Source organism: Leuciscus leuciscus (genome assembly GCF_965113295.1).
Source record: "Leuciscus leuciscus genome assembly, chromosome: 8".
Classification (NCBI taxonomy): domain Eukaryota; kingdom Metazoa; phylum Chordata; class Actinopteri; order Cypriniformes; family Leuciscidae; genus Leuciscus; species Leuciscus leuciscus.
The window spans coordinates 43,694,454-43,714,574 of NC_138732.1; the positions used below are offsets into that span (position 1 = coordinate 43,694,454).

A 20,121-nucleotide genomic window follows, 5' to 3' on the forward strand; every position below is an offset into this window, starting at 1 on the left:
TCAAAATGAACGTGATATTTTCGGGGGGGAAGGCACAGAAGTCAGCTAGAGCAGTGCAGCACACTGAAAGTTTAGAGAGACGCACATGCTCACAACGGGGATTACTTGACAACAAGTTCATATATCAATATTCTAACGAATAGAAATAACCTTAAATAATGTATCTATCCGTCTCTTATGTGTACAGTTACTTTCAGAGTGGACGCGCAAGCGGTTGCCGTGGTAATGAATATTTCCAAAATTCCCCAGCTTAACTTCCCATGGAAACTTACCGGAAACTTTCCGGAAATGTTACGCCCCTTTGCAACCCTATTAGTGTATCTAACAATATCTGTTCTATCATGTCTGTAGTGATGTTAAAGCATTAAACACTGAAGAGTGTTTCGACATGTTTCAAGTGTACGGACACGTATGATCCTCTCGTGCCTTTACAGATGCAGCATTATGACCGAGACGAGAACACACTTTTATCATTTCTTGGGTCGAGAAAGAGTTGCACGATATCCTTCCTCTTTAATGCTACTGTGAAATCCACAGTAATGATGCTTTCCTGTCATGTATCCTATCACATATCACATTCACACTTCAGTAAGACCACAGAACGCAGGTTATGTGTGAACACATGCCGGGAGAGATCAGGCTAAGGGCAGTCGATCGGTTTGTGACTTTACTGTGGTAAAGATAAACGGGTTACCGTGTTTACATCGGGGCGGCAGTGACTCAGTGGTTCATGTAGGTTGTCTACAAACCGGAAGGTTGGTGGTTCAATCCCCGGTTCCTCCTGACCAAGTGTCGAGGTGTCCATGAGCAAGACACCTAACCCCAGCTGCTCCCGACGAGCTGGATGGCGCCTTGCCGTCGGTGTATGAATGGGTGAATGTGAGGCTATATGTAAAGCGCTTTGGTGGCCATAGGTCTGTGAAAGCGCTATATAAATGCAGTCCATTTACCATTTACCATTTACATGAGCACTGCTGCTTACTCAGTATAGCCGGGTTAAGAACGCGCATGTGTTTATTCCCTGAAGGTGACGTGACAGGTTTGGGCATCTGTCGCTGAATTAATGGGGTATTCTCTCAGAGACTATCTTAATTTATTGGATTAATATTTCTTTTGTTGACCATACATTAATAACAGTGAAAGAAATGAGAAGAATCAACATTTCTTGTTAAATAAGTAGTTGTTTGTGTAAGTCTGTGTTTGTGCTCCTGATTTCCACAGAGGACTGATCTGTGCTGTGTTCAGGACTAAACACTGTTATTAGGCCTGTATATTAGTGACATTATTATTATTATTCATTTGTAATTGTGTTGTAATTAGTGTTGTTAAATGATTTGTTAATGTACTATTGAAACCAAACAAAATGCTGATGAAATGATGCCGTTTTCATCTTGGCTCAAACAGCACCTGTCGGCCTATAAGAATGATGTGTGTGTGTTATAACACTCTTGATGATTGGTGAATAGATCACCTTGATATTTAAATTATGTGGGATGTCTTATTGAAGCCGGTTTTAAAAACATTTTCATTGAGGATCTCAATCCTCTACACACATGTCGGTGTCGCAAGTGTGGTTATGACTTATGAGATGTCGTTATGCAATTAGGGAAGTTCCTAATATTAATAATACTAGCCTTATAATAATAATAATAACGATAATAACAATAAATGAACACATGACGAGGCAACGATTGTCTTGCAATGATTGGACGAACATGTTTTGGTCCTGAGACTTCCACAGGAGATCTATGTTTTAATATCTGACCACTTCTTGCTATGAAGAGTTTCGACCAGTGTAAGAGAGAGTAGATCAGGTTCTCGGAAAGAACAGTATGCTAACAGAATTCACAGAAATGGTTTAATTTCACGAGGGCTTTGATCAGGGGGTCTGAGACAAACATCCACAACCACTGAGAGAGAAAACACACATTTGAAGGCTAACTGGACTTTCATAGTTACTGAGATATAGACCTTGTGAGAAGTCCTCTGTGTGACAACTAGCCCCGGTCTCCTCTATTCTTAAGCATGAGCATAACTATGGGAAATATATTCAGATGTCGCAGAAATTCCCTGTATTTCCCGGTTTTCCCTCAGTGTGGGAGCCAGTGCAGGGCATCCAGAGCCATGATGAGCAGAACCACACCCACAGACACAGAACCACTGCAGAGAAACATCTGTGATCATCACACACACACACACACACCGATGGCGTCATCGTGACTGACAGCTGTCTCAGTCTGGATCACACACACACACACACACACACACACACACACACACACGCTCAGAGTCACTGTTAAATATGGGTGTGATGATGTTGCGAGCGCGAGCGCGAGCGGGATCAATAAACTCTCTCCGGTCAAAGTGACGAGACAACAAATTCATTCATAACGCTCATAAAAGCCATTCGCATACAGTTATGTATTGTATTACACAGATACTCAGATACAGCAGTGCGCGTGCCGGCGGATATCAGACGGAACAGTGCGCGTTCTCCAGGTTATAAATGAGCATTTGTTGTACGATACCCAGTGAGTTGCCGGAGGGTCTCAGGTGTCCGCGGGCAGGCCGAACACGAGCGCTGAGTCCCCGCAGAGAAACACGCCGGTCCCGGGAGTGTGGATGAGGCTGTCGAGGCGGTTACAGTGGGGGAAGCGTTACATTAGTCTCCACTCTCCACTACACACACACACATCCGAGAGAAACACGACTTCCCAATCCTACTACTGTGAAGGTCTCGTTTTAATATTCATGAGCAGCGCTGTTGCTATTGGAAGGAAGCGATGCAACGTCAACACTGTGTAGACTAGTTAATATACATGAGCCAAGCGATAGACTGTATTAGCTCATGCCAGCTTAAAAATAATAATAAATAAATATTAATATAATAATTATATATATATATATATAATTCTACTTTGCTGTTCTTTTGAACTTTCTATTCATCAAAGAATTTTGAAAAAAAAATGGTACTGTTTTCAACATTGAAAATAATATTGAATGTTTTTTGAGCATCAAATCATCATATTAGAGTGATTTCTGAAGGATCATGTGACACTGAAGACTGGAGTAATGATGCTGAACATTCAGCTTTGATCACAGGAATAAATTACACTTTACTATATATTCACATAGAAAACAGATGATTTAAATTGGAATAATATTTCACAATATTACTGTTTTTGTTTGTATTTTTAATCAAATAAATGCAGCCTTGGTGAGCAGAAGATACTTCTTTCAAAAACATTAAAAAAAATCTTTCTGATCTAAAACTTTTGACCGGTAGTGTATATTTGCATTTATTTTTCAAGAACCAAAAACAAAGTTTGGGTTTTACAGTTCTCACATTTATGTATGAAATTGAGCAAAAATTATTACATTTATAATATAGTATTCTTTCCTTTTATTTGAGGGGATATTGGTAAAACCAAGTAGAACGTTTTCTAAACACAAAGAAAAAGCAGGGTCAATGTTATCAATTATAAATAGACAATTATAAATAGACAAATCTTGTATTTTTCTTACATGAGCACAATGGCAAAATAAATGAAGCAAGGTTTCAGCCAATGTATTGCAAAAGAACCGTTCAAATCAATATTCTTTTTTTAATTTAACAAGAAAATTAATTACTGGGTAATATCTGTTTAAGACTTTGAAAGTTATTTCCTTAATCTTATTTACCAATAAATGTTTGTATGGTAGAGTCCAGATGGCCTTCTCCGTAATAAACCTTCCACCAGTCTAAGTCAGCTTTAATATTCATAAACCTTCGTCATAGTACGACATAGAAGGACGTCATCCAAAACTACCAGTTAAAAAAATTGTGAAGTGCCGTAATGTATTGATTTTAAGTTAATAGATCTATTAGGGGGGTTTTCATAGTGATGTCATAGAAGAACAATTTTTTATTTCTCAAAGAACCTTTTAATTAATAATTGTTCACATTAATTTTTTTCCTAGTTTGACGAACATTTAAAAAATCATATAAAGCACCTTTTGTCCAGGAAAGGTTCCATGGATGTTAAAGTTTCTTCGAGGAACAACAGATTCCAATAAAGAACCTTTATTTTTAAGAGACTATAAACTGTAATGGCAACACTAATTTATATATTGTGATATAATGAAAATGAAATAATAATGTTGTAATAATAATGAAAAACATCTAAATACATAAAAAAGTCTAAAGCCTAATATTATAATAAAATGTCCAGTTTTTATTATTATTCAATATTATATTTTTATTGAATAAATGCTTTTAAATAAATAAACAATCACTTTTATTGTAAGCTTTCCTGACGCTAAGTCCCGTTAGACTTATCTGGTGTTTTAAAACAAGTCAACAGGGTTCCTTCCCAGCTGATGAACTTAGGTGATGAGTAGTGCTTGGGAAAAGAGAGAGAGAGAGAGAGAGAGAGAGAGAGAGAGAGAGAGAGAGAGAGAGAGAGAGAGAGACAGAGAGAGAGAGACAGAGAGAGAGAGAGAGAGAGAGAGACAGACAGACAGACAGAGAGAGAGATGGAGAGAGACAGAGAGAGAGAGAGACAGAGAGAGACAGAGAGAGAGAGAGAGAGAGAAGGGACTGAAAGAAAGAAAGCACTGTGGTGTGAGTGAGGGAGGAGTGAGGGCTGAGAGTGGGTCTCTGCTGAGTGAAGTGGAAAATCAGCCTCAGAAACATCACTAAAGTGCCATCATTCTGACCTAGATTCCCTCGCTCTGACTTCCTTGTATATGTAGTTAAACACAGACATTACAGCATGCATGATCAACACCATATGTGGGCCACTACCCTCGGCCAAACACACACACGTTGGGTTTTAGTGTTTTATGAGGGCTTTCCATAGACGTAATGGTTTTTATACTATACAAACGTCTTGGGTTTACGACTGTAACCTTTGTTCCCTGAGAAGGGAACGAGACACTGCGTCGGAACGACACTTTGGGGAACGCCCCTCAGCGTAGCACCTCTGAAGCGTGAATGAAACTAAGCCAATCGTGATTGGTGTTGCGTCATGACAAAGCATGTGACGCCATACACAGAAGCTACAAAGGGACGCCGGGACACAACAGCGTTAGCTTCTGTGATGAAGCAAGCGCTCCCAGGCAGGGGAAGGTGTGGCAAAGGGACACAGTGTCTCATTCCCTTCTCAGAAAACAAGGGTTACAGTCGTAAAAACCATAGTATAAAAACCATTACCCTTTTGAGGGTCGGAAATACATTTTGGGGGACAAATACCCACTATCCCACAACGAAACCTGCCTATCCCAGTGTGAAGCTGTCTCAGGCACAACTAGAGCACTCGTGCACCAGGCGTAGAAGGGAGGTGCAGACCATAAAATCTCATAAATGTATGAGCCAGCCAGCCACATCACAGATCTCCTGGATAGGAGCCTCTGAAAGGAGGGCTGTAGAGGACGCCATTCCTCTAGTTGAGTGAGCCCTCACAGCCAAAGGTGAAGGGCAAGCTGCGCACCTCATAGGCCAGGGAAATAGTTTGAACTGTCCATTTGCTGATGGTCTGTTTGGAAGCGGGGTGCCCCTTCCTGGGTGAAGTCTCATCTTCCGCTATCATGTGAGTTGGAGGATGAAAAGCCTGCAGAACTGTTGGCCGTGCTGTATTAGAAGGCTCCTTAGCACATATCCCGGCCTGGGATGCAAGATAGCCTTAACTCTTCCAGGAGCAAACTCCAGGCACTCTGGTAATATAGAGAGGGCCTGAAGATCTCCCACTCTTTTAGGATAAGTGATAGCCAAGAGAAAGGGTACCTTGAGTGAAAGGTTCTTTGCCTCAGCGGACTCCAAAGGTTCGAAGGGGGCCTCGGCTGATGTCTTCCCAGGGGCCCATCACCCAGAGGAGCGTGGAAAGCCGCAATGGCAGCCACTTACACCTTGAGTGTGGATGGGGTTAGACCAGCAGAGAAGCGATCTTGGAGGAACTCCTGCACTGAAGCCACCGGGCAGTTAACAGGGTCCACCTCACGCTCTCTGCACCAAACGGTGAACACATTCCATTTCAGGCCGTACAATTTCCTTGTGGACGGAGCTCTAGAGCTGAGTATGGTCTTGACCACTCCTGCTGACAGGCCAGCCTCTCTGTACTGTGCCCCCAGACCCACAGTTTCCATAGCTCTGGCCGAGGGTGAAATATTGACCCTCTACAGGACTCCGGGAGCAGAGCGATCGGGGGAAACGCGAACAGACGCAGCCTCGGCCATGCCTACACCATGGCATCCAACCTCAGCAGGGCTGGATGCGTGAGAGAAAACCACAGTAGACAGTGTGTCGTCTTTCAAGACGCAAACAGATCCACTTCCACTGGGCCGAACCGCTCCCATATAGACTTCACCACTTCGGGGTGTCCTGCCTTGAAAGGATGACTGCTCCCTGATTCTGATCCCCTGGGATCCCCTGGGAAGAGACAAGAGTTTCCCCTGGGACCACAGGAGGATCTGATGCCTAGATCTGCATAGAGGGCATGATCTCAGACCCCCCTGATTATTTTTATAGGCCACCACTGACATATTGTCTGATCTCACAAGAATGTGGTGACCCTTGCAGTCTGGGAGGACCTTGTGCCAAGACGAATGATGGTCCTGCCACATACCTCTTGTAAAGCGGCCGTCCATGACCGCGCCCCAGCCCATGAGGGATGCGTCTGTCGAAATGGCTTTCCGGCAACATGACGCTCCCAGCACAGGACCTTGGGACAGGAACCAAGGTTTCTTCCACATGGATAGTGTCACAGAGTGACGAAAAGGCAGGGCGGAACCTTTTTTTGAGGGGGTGTTTCCCCGTCGGAGCATTTCCGGTGGGACACCGGGCCGGTACCGGTTTTACATGTGATGGCCGATCGCGGGGTAATGAAGGAAGAAACGAGTGTCAGCTGCGAGAGATGAGGGAGGCGATCAGCGATTGGGACACGTGTCTTAAAAATGGATATAAAAAGGCATTTTGGTGTAAGGAAGAGGAGAGGAAGGAGGGGGAAGAAGCGGCTGAGACGGAGTGGGAACAGGACAGATGACTGCAGTCTTGGCGGATCCTATGAAGGAGAACATTCATGGACTGAAAAATTAAAGTGCATCGATCACTCCTGGGACAGTTAAGTACCATAATCACGCTTATGATGATCTCTGAAGTCCTGTGATATTACCTGTATGTCTCAGCTTGAAAGTTGAATCCAGTGTTGTTGTGATCTTTCGAGGCTCGTTGTATCTGCTGATATCAATCTCCCACGCTGCCCTTAAGTTATAGTTCCCTGGGAACGGAGAAATCTGGACGAATACTGGAGCAAAGGCCTTAATTCGTTGTGAGGGTGAGAATTGCAGTGTTTATGGTGATATAAGCACGCTTGAAGTCTTGAGTGTTTTGCTGAATACACGTGTGTGGGAAGAACAGTTCTGTCTTTAACCATGACTTCGACCAGTTGACTTGCTACCCCCCAAGGAACGCTGGGCCTTATTAACTGTTATGTGTGGAGTGTGTATTAAGCAGGAAAGAGCCATCTATCTCTCTGCTGTGCTGACGTGATCTGTGAAATTCCTCACCTGAGTGCTGCCCACCGTCCGTCCCGAAGATTCGCTGTGAAATTCCTCACCTGAGTGCTGCCCACCGTCCATCCCGAAGATCCGCTGTGAAATTCCTCACCTGAGTGCTGTCCACCGTCCTTCCTGCAGACTCTCTGTGAAGTTTCTTACCTGAGTGCTGTTCACAGCCGTCATATCCTTTGGACCTGGGAAGACGAAGAAGAGATCGATTAATTGATGCCCTGTTCTGAGAAACTATTTTAATCTAATAAAGCAACACAACTTTGTATCTTATAACGTCTGTGGTGTTCTCTGGTCAGGCTCCTCAGGGTGGTACACTTTAAAAGGGGCGGCGTGCAAGGTCGGGTTGCCGCCCCGGCCTGTGACAATAGGGAACGAAGGCATCTGCGCGTAACCCTGATCATGTGGAATGGGTTCCCCCTCAGGAACCACTGCAGGGCCCTCATGTGCAGCAGGCCGAATGGAATCCCATTGGACGCTGCTGCCATGAGCCCTAACACTCTCTGAAAATGTTTCACAGTGATGGCCTGGCCTAGCTTTATCCTGGTCACTGATGGACTCATTCCGCGCAGGAGAAAATTGTGCCCACGTCATAATTGAGTCCCACACCACCCCTAGGAACATAGTCCTCTGGGCAGGTGCCAACACGCTTTTCTTCATGTCGGGTCTCAGCCCCACGCTCTGGATATGGCTATGGACGACATCTCAATGCCGAACTGCCAGCTCCTGCAACTGGGCCAGAATAAGCCTGTCGTCGATGTAATTTAGCACCCAGATGCCCTGAAGCCTCAGCGGAGCTAGAGGCTCTTTTCTCCTGTTTAATGGATAGTTAGGGAGTGAGGGAAGGTCTATGTTGTTTATTTTTCTCTATTTTATGTATAGGTAAGTTAATGTTATCCCCCCTTCTCAAAATGACTTTTCTCTCATACTTCAGTAGCACCTATATACACCAAACATTCCAGTCTTGTACCTAGTTATATTATGAAGACATATACAGAGGGATTTGTAAATATATTATTCCTAGCCTGATTTATATAACATTTTATTCCAAAAAACATGGCGAAAATCATTTTTTTAAGGCTATTGACAGTATTTTCTGATTTACAGGATAACAAAAGTAGATATCCATAAATCCCTCTGTAATTGTTTTCCCATCTAATATGTGAACAAAATGAAAAAAAAAATTTTAACCTGGGTTTATCCAATACTCAGATTTAGTTTTTTTAAATATATGCAAATGATCGCATATTTAATTAGATATTGCCTAATTTGCATATTTAAACATTAAATTACAGAAAACTTGTAATACATTTTTTTCTCATCTTAATGTAGGTAATCAACTGAGGAAGTTTCATGGTGATATCTGCTAGTTAAAATTTTCACCCTATTCACCTGTAGTGTCTCGCCTTAAGTACAGCCCAAAGAGGTCCTACGGCAGCTCTAGAAGCAACGCTCTCCTTCTGTGCCTGCCAATGTGAGGAGCTGGTCCATGGCCAGAGGAGTGTGACTTTTTCCATGATTTGTGCAAATCTGGAAAAAAAGGCAAACCCCGGCAATGAGGTTGTTCTCTGTGCTGCAGGAAGCGCTTATCAAGTTTGCTTTTTACTTGCGCTTCCTGACTTTCACGTGGCCAGCTGATGTTTAATCTGTCCACGGCATGACAAACAACCTCAACCAGCTCCTCATATGTGGGAACATGAAGTAACCACTTCCCCAGAAGCAGACAGCTCAAGCATCGGGTTCTCCACTCGTGAGGAAGAAGCCGCTGGGCGGAGAACATCAGAACCGGCAGAGGAATATTGAGAAAGAGCCTCAGCAGTCTCAGAGTCCCCTGCCAGATCCATCTGCAAACCCCATGATCTGAGCCGCCGAACCATGGGGAGCGCAAGCCTGACCATCGTCACTGAAGATGGCCAGACGGGAGCGCAGCACTCGGACTGGAAAAGCTTCACAGTCCGCACTGCCCCCTCGAGAGCTGCCTGAGCGTGCTGCACTCCCAAACAATGTACACACAAATGATGTGTCCCCACCCATAATCTCGGACAGGGGTGCACACATCTCTTGTACTGCTGACTCGCCATGTTCAGATATAGTGAGATTGCTTGTGACAGACAACACCAAACAGGACATACAACAACAGAGAGCACTTGCTTCCTCACAGAAGCTAACTCGTGTGCTCGTGTCCTTTATAACTTCCGTGTATGCCGTCACACGTTACGTCATGACGCAACACCAATCACGATTGGCTTAGTTTCATTCATTTTTCAAACGCTCTACACTGAGGGGCGTTCCCCAAAGTGTCGTTCCAACGCAGTGCGAGTTCCCTCGAAAGGGAGCTGTGTATTCTCTCCCCTTACTAACCCAACACCTATGACACAAAACTTTCTGTAGAGTTCAAATAGGCATCACTTAGTCTGATTTATAAGCTGTTTTCTTGCTCCCCACAAGGTCAAAAATGACTGGTATTACTATCCTTATGGGGACATTTGATCTCTCTCTATTTCACACACACTTATTTGAATTCTAGGTCTCGACTTATTCAAGGATTGTATATAAAATTGTGAAAGTATGATTTGTATGGCTCATTTTAATGCCATCTGGTAAACAAGAAAACCCTAATCTTGCAAATGGGTGAGACAAATATCACAATATGTACAACTATGGTGAATGACCATGTTTTCTAGAGGGCTATATGTGGGTTATTTCTCATATTTGAGTCTTTGAATCCTCTATATGCCTCCACACAGAAATATAATATATCAAATATTCTCTGTTTCAAGCTTCTTCTGAAATGCACACTTTATAATGCACTTAGATGTGTTAACATATAGCATTGAACAATGTTATTGCATGTGTAGGATTTCATATAATCAGGCTAGTTTTGTGTAGATTTCTGATTTAATATATTTAGTCCTACTGTGTGACATGCTATACTCCATTAAACAGCGTTTTATCAATTTCTTTTTAATTAATATCCATACAGATTTTTTTAGGTCATATTAATTGAGAGACATAAATTATTAGTAAATCTTTGTCAGATCACAGGGCCAGTTAAAATGAACTACAGCGAAGAAAAAGGTGAATAAAATGGTGAAAATTGGAAAGTGTGAGCAGTCATGTGACCAATACAAAACTTTTCCTCATACATTCATATATTGTAATTTTCATCTAAAAATCAGTGTTCATTTAAAGGGGTCATGTGATGCGTTTTCATGTTTTCCCTTTTCTTTAGTGTGTTATGTAGCTGTTTGTGCATGTATACGATCTGCAAAGTTACAAAGCTCAAAGTCTCCTACAAAAGATGTATTCTATCTAAAAGAGAAGGCAGATCCAGACCTATGTAAAACGCCTCGATAGAACCGTCCCTCACACACCTACGTCACTCGTGGAAATATTTGCATAATGCCGCCCAAATGCATACAGGGCTTCAGTAATCAATTGTCTGACAATCTAAGTAGTGTTGTTGCCCCCATGTCGAGGAGCCAAAAGCCATAGTACTTTATTTGCCCGTACGAAAGTGGACGCAATTAGTGGAATCAGTGGTTAAGATATATTTACAACACTGTTCCAGAACAGTACAACCCAAACTGCCGCCGTTTGTCAGGTGTAGTTGAGCCGCGGCTTGTGTACTGTAATACATATGAGCATCGGATCGGTTTGGTCATCTACATTTTCAGAATCCGACTCGGCTCGAACTGATATGGTAAAACTGACTGTCTTCATCATTGCTTTGGAAGCGGAAACTCGCGATTATGGTAAGCGCCGTAACATTTCCGTTATCCACTTTAGGGGTTCGGCCAATCACAACGCTCTACACTTTTCAGAAGGAGGGGCTTTGTAAAAAGACAGGGCATAGAGGAGCTACAATAATGTACAGTATGTGAAATAAAATGTTTTTTTTGTTTTGTTTTTTTTTACATTAAAACATGGTAACATATTCTATTACACCAAATACACACAATAATGGTCTTTGAAAATAGCATCATATGACCCCTTTAAAACCATACATGAGGTTTGAATATACTGTACACTCTCATTCTCAGTGTGTAAAACTCATAACAAGCCTCTTATCTTAAACCTGCTGTAAGCTGTATTACTCAGCGACGCTTGTGAAGTGTGTGTGTGTGTATGTGTGTGTGTATGAACCGTCTGTTCAGTTAAACCCTGGTACAAAGTCCAACTCAAATGACAACATCTCTTGATCTGTCCCTGTTGGCGAACCTAAACACAGTTATGCATGACTACAGAAAACCCAAATGAAAAACACACTTACATATAAAACTCAAGAGGAAGAGTGAGAGTGAAAGGAAATATGAAAGGATATGATCAGACCATCAACCTATCTCATGCATCATGTCTTCATACTTCACTGTCTGATATGACACACCACTTAAAAGACAGTAAATAAAGAGTACAAATAAATATGCCACACTGGAAAAGTGATAGGTAGATTAATTTTAGTGGCACATTTACCAGGGAAAGCAATCATATTCGGCCTTAAGAGAAGGGTTGCTCTGGCTTATTTGTTCAGTAATGCAGTGAGCTCGGTCACCATGGTTACAGCACACATTCCTCATCATCAGCAGAAGATCATGCACACACACACACACACACACACACACACACACACACACACACACACACACACACACACACATAAAATGTCACCACAAGGATGGCAATACCAAAAGGGTCATTCCTTGTCAACTTTTTTTTTCCTGTAGAAAGAAACATAAATACATTTACATTTATTCATTTAGCAGACGCTTTTATCCAAAGCGACTTACAAATGCGAACAATAGAAGCAGTGAAACTAACAGTAGGACGGCAATATGCAAGTGCTATGACCCTTCTCAGTTTAATCTAACGCAGTACATGTATTTATTTTTTTATATAAAGATAATAGATTTAGAATAGAATAGAAGATAAAGTGTTGCCGAAAAAGTAGCGTCTTCAGCCGTTTCTTGAAAGTGGCTATGGACTCAGCCGCTCTGGTTGTTACATCATTCCATCAGCAGGGAACAGTCATGGTGAAGATCTGAGAAAGAGATTTTGTGCCTCTTTGAGATGATGCACCACAAGACCTCGTTCACTTGAGGAGCTCAAGTTTCTGGATGGTACGTAAGTCTGAAGTAATGAGTTTAAGTAAAAGGGAGCAGAGCCAGTGGTTGTTCAGTAGGCAAACGTCAGTGACTTGAATTTGATGCGAGCGGCAACTGGCAACCAGTGCAGTGTAGTGAGGAGAGGAGTGAGGTGTGCTCTCTTCAGCTCGTTAAAGACCACTCTAGCTGTGGCATTCTGGATCAGTTGCAGAGGTTTGACTGTGCAAGCTGGAAGACCAGCCAGGAGAGCATTACAATAGTCCAGTCTGGATAGAACTAGCGCTTGGACCAGGAGTTGTGTAGCATGTTCTGATAGGAAGGGCCTGATCCTCCTAATGTTGTACAAGGCAAATCTGCAGGACCGGGCAGTTCTAGCAATGTGGTCTGTGAAGTTCAATTGATCATCAATCACAACTCCAAGGTTCCTGTCTGACCTTGATGGAGTTCTGGATGACGAGTCTAGCTGAATGGTGAAGTTGTGGTGTAGTGTTGGGTTGGCCGGGACCATGAGTAGCTCTGTCTTCGGAAGGTTTAGTTGAAGGTGCTGGTCCTTCATCCAGCCAGAAATGTCTGTCAGGCTGAGATACGATCAGCTACCGTCATCAGCGTAGCAGTGATAGGAAAAGCCATGTAAATAGTGATGAAAGCCAAAATATGAAATGCCACAGATTTATATTGACTGAGCAATTCAGTATTTTGTAGAGGAGGGTCAAAAATGACAATTTTCACCTGAGATTTGGGGCCAAATTATAGAGAGGTAAAAATGACTTTAGAAAGATAGGAGTATCATTATTTTATTTTTATACAGAGATTGGCATGTCTATTAGTCAAATCTGTCGACTTCATCAATCTTTGAATCATTACATGCCAACGGTAAACATTAAAAAAAGGTAATGTATCTTGTTTCCTTCTATCAGAAGATATGCATTAAACACACCTACACACCAAAAGACAACAAAAAAAAAATCAGAACTTTACATGTCTTTAATTCAAGAAGTGTTAAATATATCTTAATGTCCTCTTAGATTCTTGTTCTTATGGAACTTTTCTTTTGGAATCTTAATTATCAAGGTCCTATATGGTTCAATCCCATAGATGTTGGGATGTCAATGTGGTAACGTAGTTACAATACTGCGTATTTTTCGTACTATTGGTAGCTTCAGACATTTCTCTTTAAATGCAGATAACTTTCTCTTTGCACATAACTATCAGCTGTGTGCAAAGTGAACCACATTAGCTACCGTCACATAATTTTAACATGGAGCTGCTTTGAGATTCAAATATCTATGGGACTGAACTATATAGGACCTTGAAAATGAAGATTGAAAATGAAGTTCATTAAGAATGAGAATCTAGAAGGATATTAAGATATTTTGAATACTTCTTGAGTTACAGGCATGCAACATTTGGAAAAGGAATATGTATGGCACTCAGACAGGTATGTTCTATGCAATTGAGCTGAAAGAAAAACACGAGATAAATTTCTAGTTATAACATCTTTTATTCTTTAGATATTTCTTTTTAAAAGGAAAACTTATCTATGCAAAGTGACCCACATTTGGTTTTTGACCACTGGAAATGTGTACAATTGACCAATTTACTCATGGAGCCGCATTAAGATCTCCATATCTCTGGGTTTGAACCATCGAGGGCCTTTTAGAATGAAGATACCAAAGGAAAAGTTTGTTAAGAACCAGAATCTAAAAGATATTAAGATATGTAATGCTTCTTGAGTTACAGGCATGCAAACTTGAGGCAAAAAACACAAGTGCTTTTTGCCATTTTTGAACTGTCACCGTTGGCATATAATTGTAACGTAGGGATCCACTGGAGGCGAGTTTGTAGAACCCAAGTGCAGTTTATTCAAAGATCCAAAACATAAGACAAAGACTTGTTAAAACATGAAACACAGGACTCACTGACAGCGGTTACACAAACAAAATACAAGACCAAGACACATGGCAAACATGAGGGCTCAGACTAATGACAAGACAAGGGACACCTGTGAACAATGATCAGACAATTAACCAATGACAAGACACATGGCAGGATCACATGACAAACAGGGAATCACATGACAAGACAAAGAGTCATGGCAAAGACAAAAGGGCTCAGGTTCAGGTGTGGCGGCGGCCATCTCTGCTAAGGGCTCAGGAACAGATGTGGTGGCGGCCATATTGGGACGAGACTCTGGCGTGGCGGCGGCCATATTGGGACGAGACTCTGGCGTGGTGGCGGCCATCTTGACTGAGGGCTCATGGGTTGTAGCTAATGTGTGCTGCCCAGACACACAAAATAGCTGTGGCCACTACGATCAGCGCAGCAGCTCGATGGTGTTTTAAGCCCCCAATGGCTCCTTAGAGGCAGCTAACCCTACCCTCAACCTTAAACCTACCCATCCCCTCGCTGCCTGGAAGGCGCCGTTGGGGGCTTAAAACACCAAACAGTAGCGCAGCATCTTCCAGAGCTGACTCAGGTGCAGCGGCCATCTTGTCCGAAGACACAGGCACAGCAGGCATGATGTGAACTGTCTCTGGCTGGGCAGGCCTGACGTGAAGAAGCTCAGGCTTGCCGGATACTGCAGGTTTGCGGGGCTCCTCCGCAAAACCCACAGTAAATGAGGAACTGCTCAATAACAGGGCATAGTCTATGTTTTGTGCCAGAGACCAATGAATTTCCCCCCCAGGCAGCTGGGAGCAAACAGGCTCATTCAAACCTACCCTAAATATGTCCTTGAGGGCCACATCATTAAAGTCCAACAGATGAGAGAGTTCACAAAACTCTGCCACATAATCGTTGATGGCACGGTTGTCTTGACGAAGACGAAGGAGGGCAACTTCTGGGTTCATTTTCGGTCAAGTATTCTGTAACGGATCCACTGGAGGCAAGCTTATTGAGAACCCAAGTGCAGTTTATTCAAAGATACAAAACATAAAACAAAATACAAAATAGAAAACAAAGACTTGGGATGGCTTGGAATGGCATGGGAAAACATGAAACATGGTAAAGGTGGTAAAACCTGATGAATGTGTGCGGAGAGGACGAGCCCGCCACAGCACACACATCATGTAAGGGTGCACACTTGGAAGTGTCTCTCTCACTAGTGGAGAGACACCTAAAGGCGGAGTACATGCCTCATAGGAGAGAGCAATAGCATCTGTAATCCCCAATAATGGGAAAGCGCTGGTTGGTGACCTCTGTTGCGACCACCGAAGCGAGCCCAGACTGGACATAGTAGATGCAGCCTCTCTTTCTCGGGCGATACCTGCGACGGAGGGGAGAAGACTTGAAGTATGATCAGCTGGCTTGGGAACTCAGAATTGTCTCAATAACCTTGAGAACTGGAGTCTATGGACTGGTTCCCCTCTGGGCCAGAGGTTTCCCAAATCTCCATCTGGTGATGAAAGATCGACTCTGCACTTGAGACAGAAGGACTCTCCGAACAGGAGGTGCAGTCCAGGAGAAACAAGATCTGAGAACCAGACTAAAGCTGGCCAGAACAGAACCACTAAAAATAGATTGACTGGGTCTTGGCCGACCGTCACTAGAACTCCTGGGAGCAGAGCTATCAGAGGGAAGACGCACAGACGAAGCCTCAGCTGTGACACATGACACCCAGACCCAATGAGGGGGGACCAGAGGATAGTGGGTCAACTCCCCGGAGCCAAACAAGTCCAGTCCCGCTCGGTCATACATCTGCTGTACGGACTCCATTCCCTGGGCCTCAACAGGATATGTGCTGGATGTGCTCGAATGACCTGGAATATAAACTGTCCCGAGTGAGAGCTGACTTTCTTCTCTCAGGAAAGTCGAACGGGAACAGAGCTTAAACTGAAATTCCCAGTAGTGCACATATGTACCTGTTGTGACATTTCATACACAGATCGCTCCTGAGGGTTGTTCCATAAAAGACGCTAAGAAAAGCGGGGATTAAACTCCAAAACCTGACTTGAATAAACCTAACAAATAAATTGGGGCTAAAGCAGTTTCATAAAAGGTCATTCAAGTTCACGCAATCCCACTAATCTGATCCAGGTTTATCTAGTCTAGATAATTGCGTGTGCATGCTATTCTTAAGAAGCCCTGATGGTGGAGCATGGATTCATTAATTTACCATGGAAACTAAGGGGAAAGAAAGAGCAGTGATGTTCACTGCGACTGAGCAGCGTTTGCTTCTCGAGACTTACGAAGAATTTAAACATATGATTACCAAAAAAGGGAATACCGCAGCTATTAATAAAACAAGAGAGAAAGGCTGGCAGGAAATTGCTGATCGTCTCAATGCGTAAGTAGCAACTAATATGAAATGTACATTACTATATTTTATTAAAGTTAAATTAAATATTTGTCACAATACATTTAAGTAAGTGTTTGTGTGTGTGTGTGTGTGTGTGTGTGTGTGTGTGTGTGTGTGTGTGTGTGTGTGTGTGTGTGTATAACTAACTTTTACAGCAGCAACTTAAGTGAAGAAAAAACAACATGGCAGCAGGTGAAAATAAAATATACAAATATTGTTCAGAATGGTAAGTATAGTCTATGTAAGTACTTAAGCATAGCCAGCTTGATGTTACAACTGTCCAGTCTCATGATGTTTATTAATTGCAGCTGCCAAAAAGAAGAGTGAGGCTGCTGGCACTGGGGGAGGGCCACCAACAGCCAACCTTACTCCTGCAGAGGAGCTGGCATTAGAAATGAACAAAGGGAGGCCTGTCAATGAGGGAATAGAGGGGGGAACAGTATCTGAATCCATTCCACCTAGTATAAGCCACTGATGTCAACTTCCTGAACGAGCTAAATGACTTTTATGCTCGCTTTGAAAGAGACAACAGAGAAACTGCCACCAAGCTCAAATCCTCAGCTGACCACCCACCGATCACACTCTCCTCCACAGATGTCTGCAATGCACTGAGCAGGATCAGCGCGCACAAGGCTGCTGGACCAGACAACATCCCTGGACGCGTACTCAGGGCATGTGCGGAGCAGCTCGCTGGGGTTTTTACAGACATTTTCAACCTGTCTCTTGCCCAAGCAGCTGTACCAACATGCTTTAAATGCACTTCCATTGTGCCAGTGCCAAAACACTCCAGCCCGAAGTGCCTTAACGACTACCGCCCTGTAGCACTCACACCCATCGTAATGAAGTGCTTTGAGCGGCTGGTCCTGGCACACCTAAAAGACTCTCTACCATCCACATTGGACTCACACCAGTTTGCCTACCGTAGCAATAGGAGCACAGAGGATGCAGTCTCCATGGCACTGCACTCTGTGCTCACACATCTGGACAATAAGAACACTTATGCACGCATGCTGTTTGTTGACTTCAGCTCAGCATTCAACACTGTCATCCCAACTAAGTTAATAGCCAAACTTGGAGACCTGGGCTTCAACACCTCCATGTGCAACTGGATTTTGGACTTCTTGACCAACAGACCCCAGAATGTTCGATCAGGCTCCAACTGCTCCACATCCATCACACTCAACACTGGTGTACCACAGGGCTGTGTGCTAAGCCCGTTCCTCTACTCCCTCTTCACCTCCGACTGCAAGCCTGTGTACGGATCTAATTCCATCGTCAAGTTTGCGGACGACACTACGGTGATTGGTCTCATCAGCAACAACGATGAGACTGCCTATAGGGAGGAGATCAAGCACCTGGCCACATGGTGCACCGAAAATAACCAGCTCCTCAACACCACCAAAACGAAGGAGCTCATCGTGGACTTCAGGAAAGTGTCAAGAGGCACACACGACACCATCCACATCAATGGAATGGCTGTTGAGCGTGTCTCCAGTTTCAAGTTCCTGGGGATCCACATCTCGGCGGACATGACCTGGACAACCAACACCTCCAGCCTGGTCAAGAAGGCTCACCAGCGCCTTTTCTTCCTGAGGACACTGAGGAAGAATCAGCTTTCCTCCACTATCCTGGTGAACTTCTATCGCTGTGCAATAGAAAGCATCCTGACCAACTGTGCTACAGTGTGGTATGGGAGCTGTTCTGTTGCAGAGCGCAAGGCACTGCAGCGGGTGGTGAAAACCGCCCAGCGCATCACTGGGACTCCACTACCTGCCATCGAGCACATCCAGAGGAAACGCTGTCTGCATCGAGCTCGCAGCATCCTTAAGGACTCCTCTCACCCAGCCCACAGACTGTTTTCTCTCCTGCCCTCCGGCAGGCGTTTCAGGTGCCTCCGGACCAGGACCAGCAGACTAAAGAACAGTTTTTTCCCCAGAGCTGTCTCTTTATTAAACTCTAACCCTCATTGATCCCACTCCCCTCATATACTGATTGACTCTCCTCTCCCTCCTCACACCTGCCTCCATTTTGTTATCTGCAATACTATAATGTTCATTTGCACTGCTGACTGTTATTACAGTAACAACTGTTTACATATGCATCTTGCACTACTACCTTGACTGGAATATGCTCAATTTGCACTGCCGACTGTTTATTTACAGTACCGACTGTTTATATATACATTGCAATATCGTACCTTAACTGTAATATGCAATTACTTTCCACTGCACTTTCACTCGGATAGCTTCTGTCCAAACTTTATTTGCACTACTTTAAATCCATTGTTATACTGCTCATTAGCCTAACTTATACATATATCTATTTGTTAAATTCTGTTTATAGTAATAGCCATCTGTATATTATGCTCACATTCTGTTTATAGTAACAGCCATCTGTATATATATTCATAGTACATATCTATCTGTAAAATTCTGTTTATAGTAACAGCCATCTGTATATTATATTCAGTACATATCTATCTGTAAACATTCTGTTTATAGTAATAGCCATCTGTATATTATTATATTCAGTACATATCTAGCTGTAAACTCTGTTCACAGTAATAGTTATCTGTATATTATATTCATAGGACAATCTATCTGTAAATTTTTGTTTATAATAGTATTCAACTCTATATTTATTCAGTACATATCCATGTTCTGCACTTATGGAACCACTGTATATCCTGCACTTGCTGCTATTGCACTTCTGGTTAGACCTAAACTGCATTTCGTTGCCTTGTACCTGTACTTGTGTAATGACAATAAAGTTGAATCTAATCTAATCTAATCTAATAAGAAATTACTACTTAAAAGGTGTTTATTTTTTTATTTTATTTTTTATTCTTGCATTCCTAACCAAATCTTTTCGTTTCATAGTGATGCCAAATTGTGTGTGCTTGCTGGATCCACTAGACATCATGCTGAACCCTGTGAGTATGACAGTGTGAGTTTAAAGCACTGATTTATTGTCAAGTGGTGATTTATTAAACTGAGTTTAATTAATGGTTTCAGGTTGAAGGCCCATGTACAGTTGAGGAGGATGAGGAGACCGTGTCAGTATGTTCAAGGAGGCCTGAGGTAGGCACAGATTTGCACATTATATATTTAAAAGCCTACCTGTGAGGTGCTAAATAGTGTGTATTTCCATTATTATTATTATTGGCAGCAGGGTTAGGCT

General features: G+C 43.0%; 1 protein-coding gene across 4 annotated transcripts in view; it reads right to left on the reverse strand.

Annotated features, from left to right (window-relative positions):
- Positions 1 to 2,725, reverse strand: part of jakmip1 (janus kinase and microtubule interacting protein 1) — a 49,026-nt gene extending 46,301 nt beyond the window's left edge. For all 4 annotated transcript variants that reach the window (XM_082177653.1, XM_082177654.1, XM_082177650.1 and 1 more), the window contains exon 1: positions 2,529 to 2,725. The gene's annotated coding sequence lies outside the window, so the exon portion shown is untranslated. The remainder of the gene's footprint in view (positions 1 to 2,528) is intronic.
- Between the last annotated feature and the right edge of the window lie 17,396 nt (positions 2,726 to 20,121).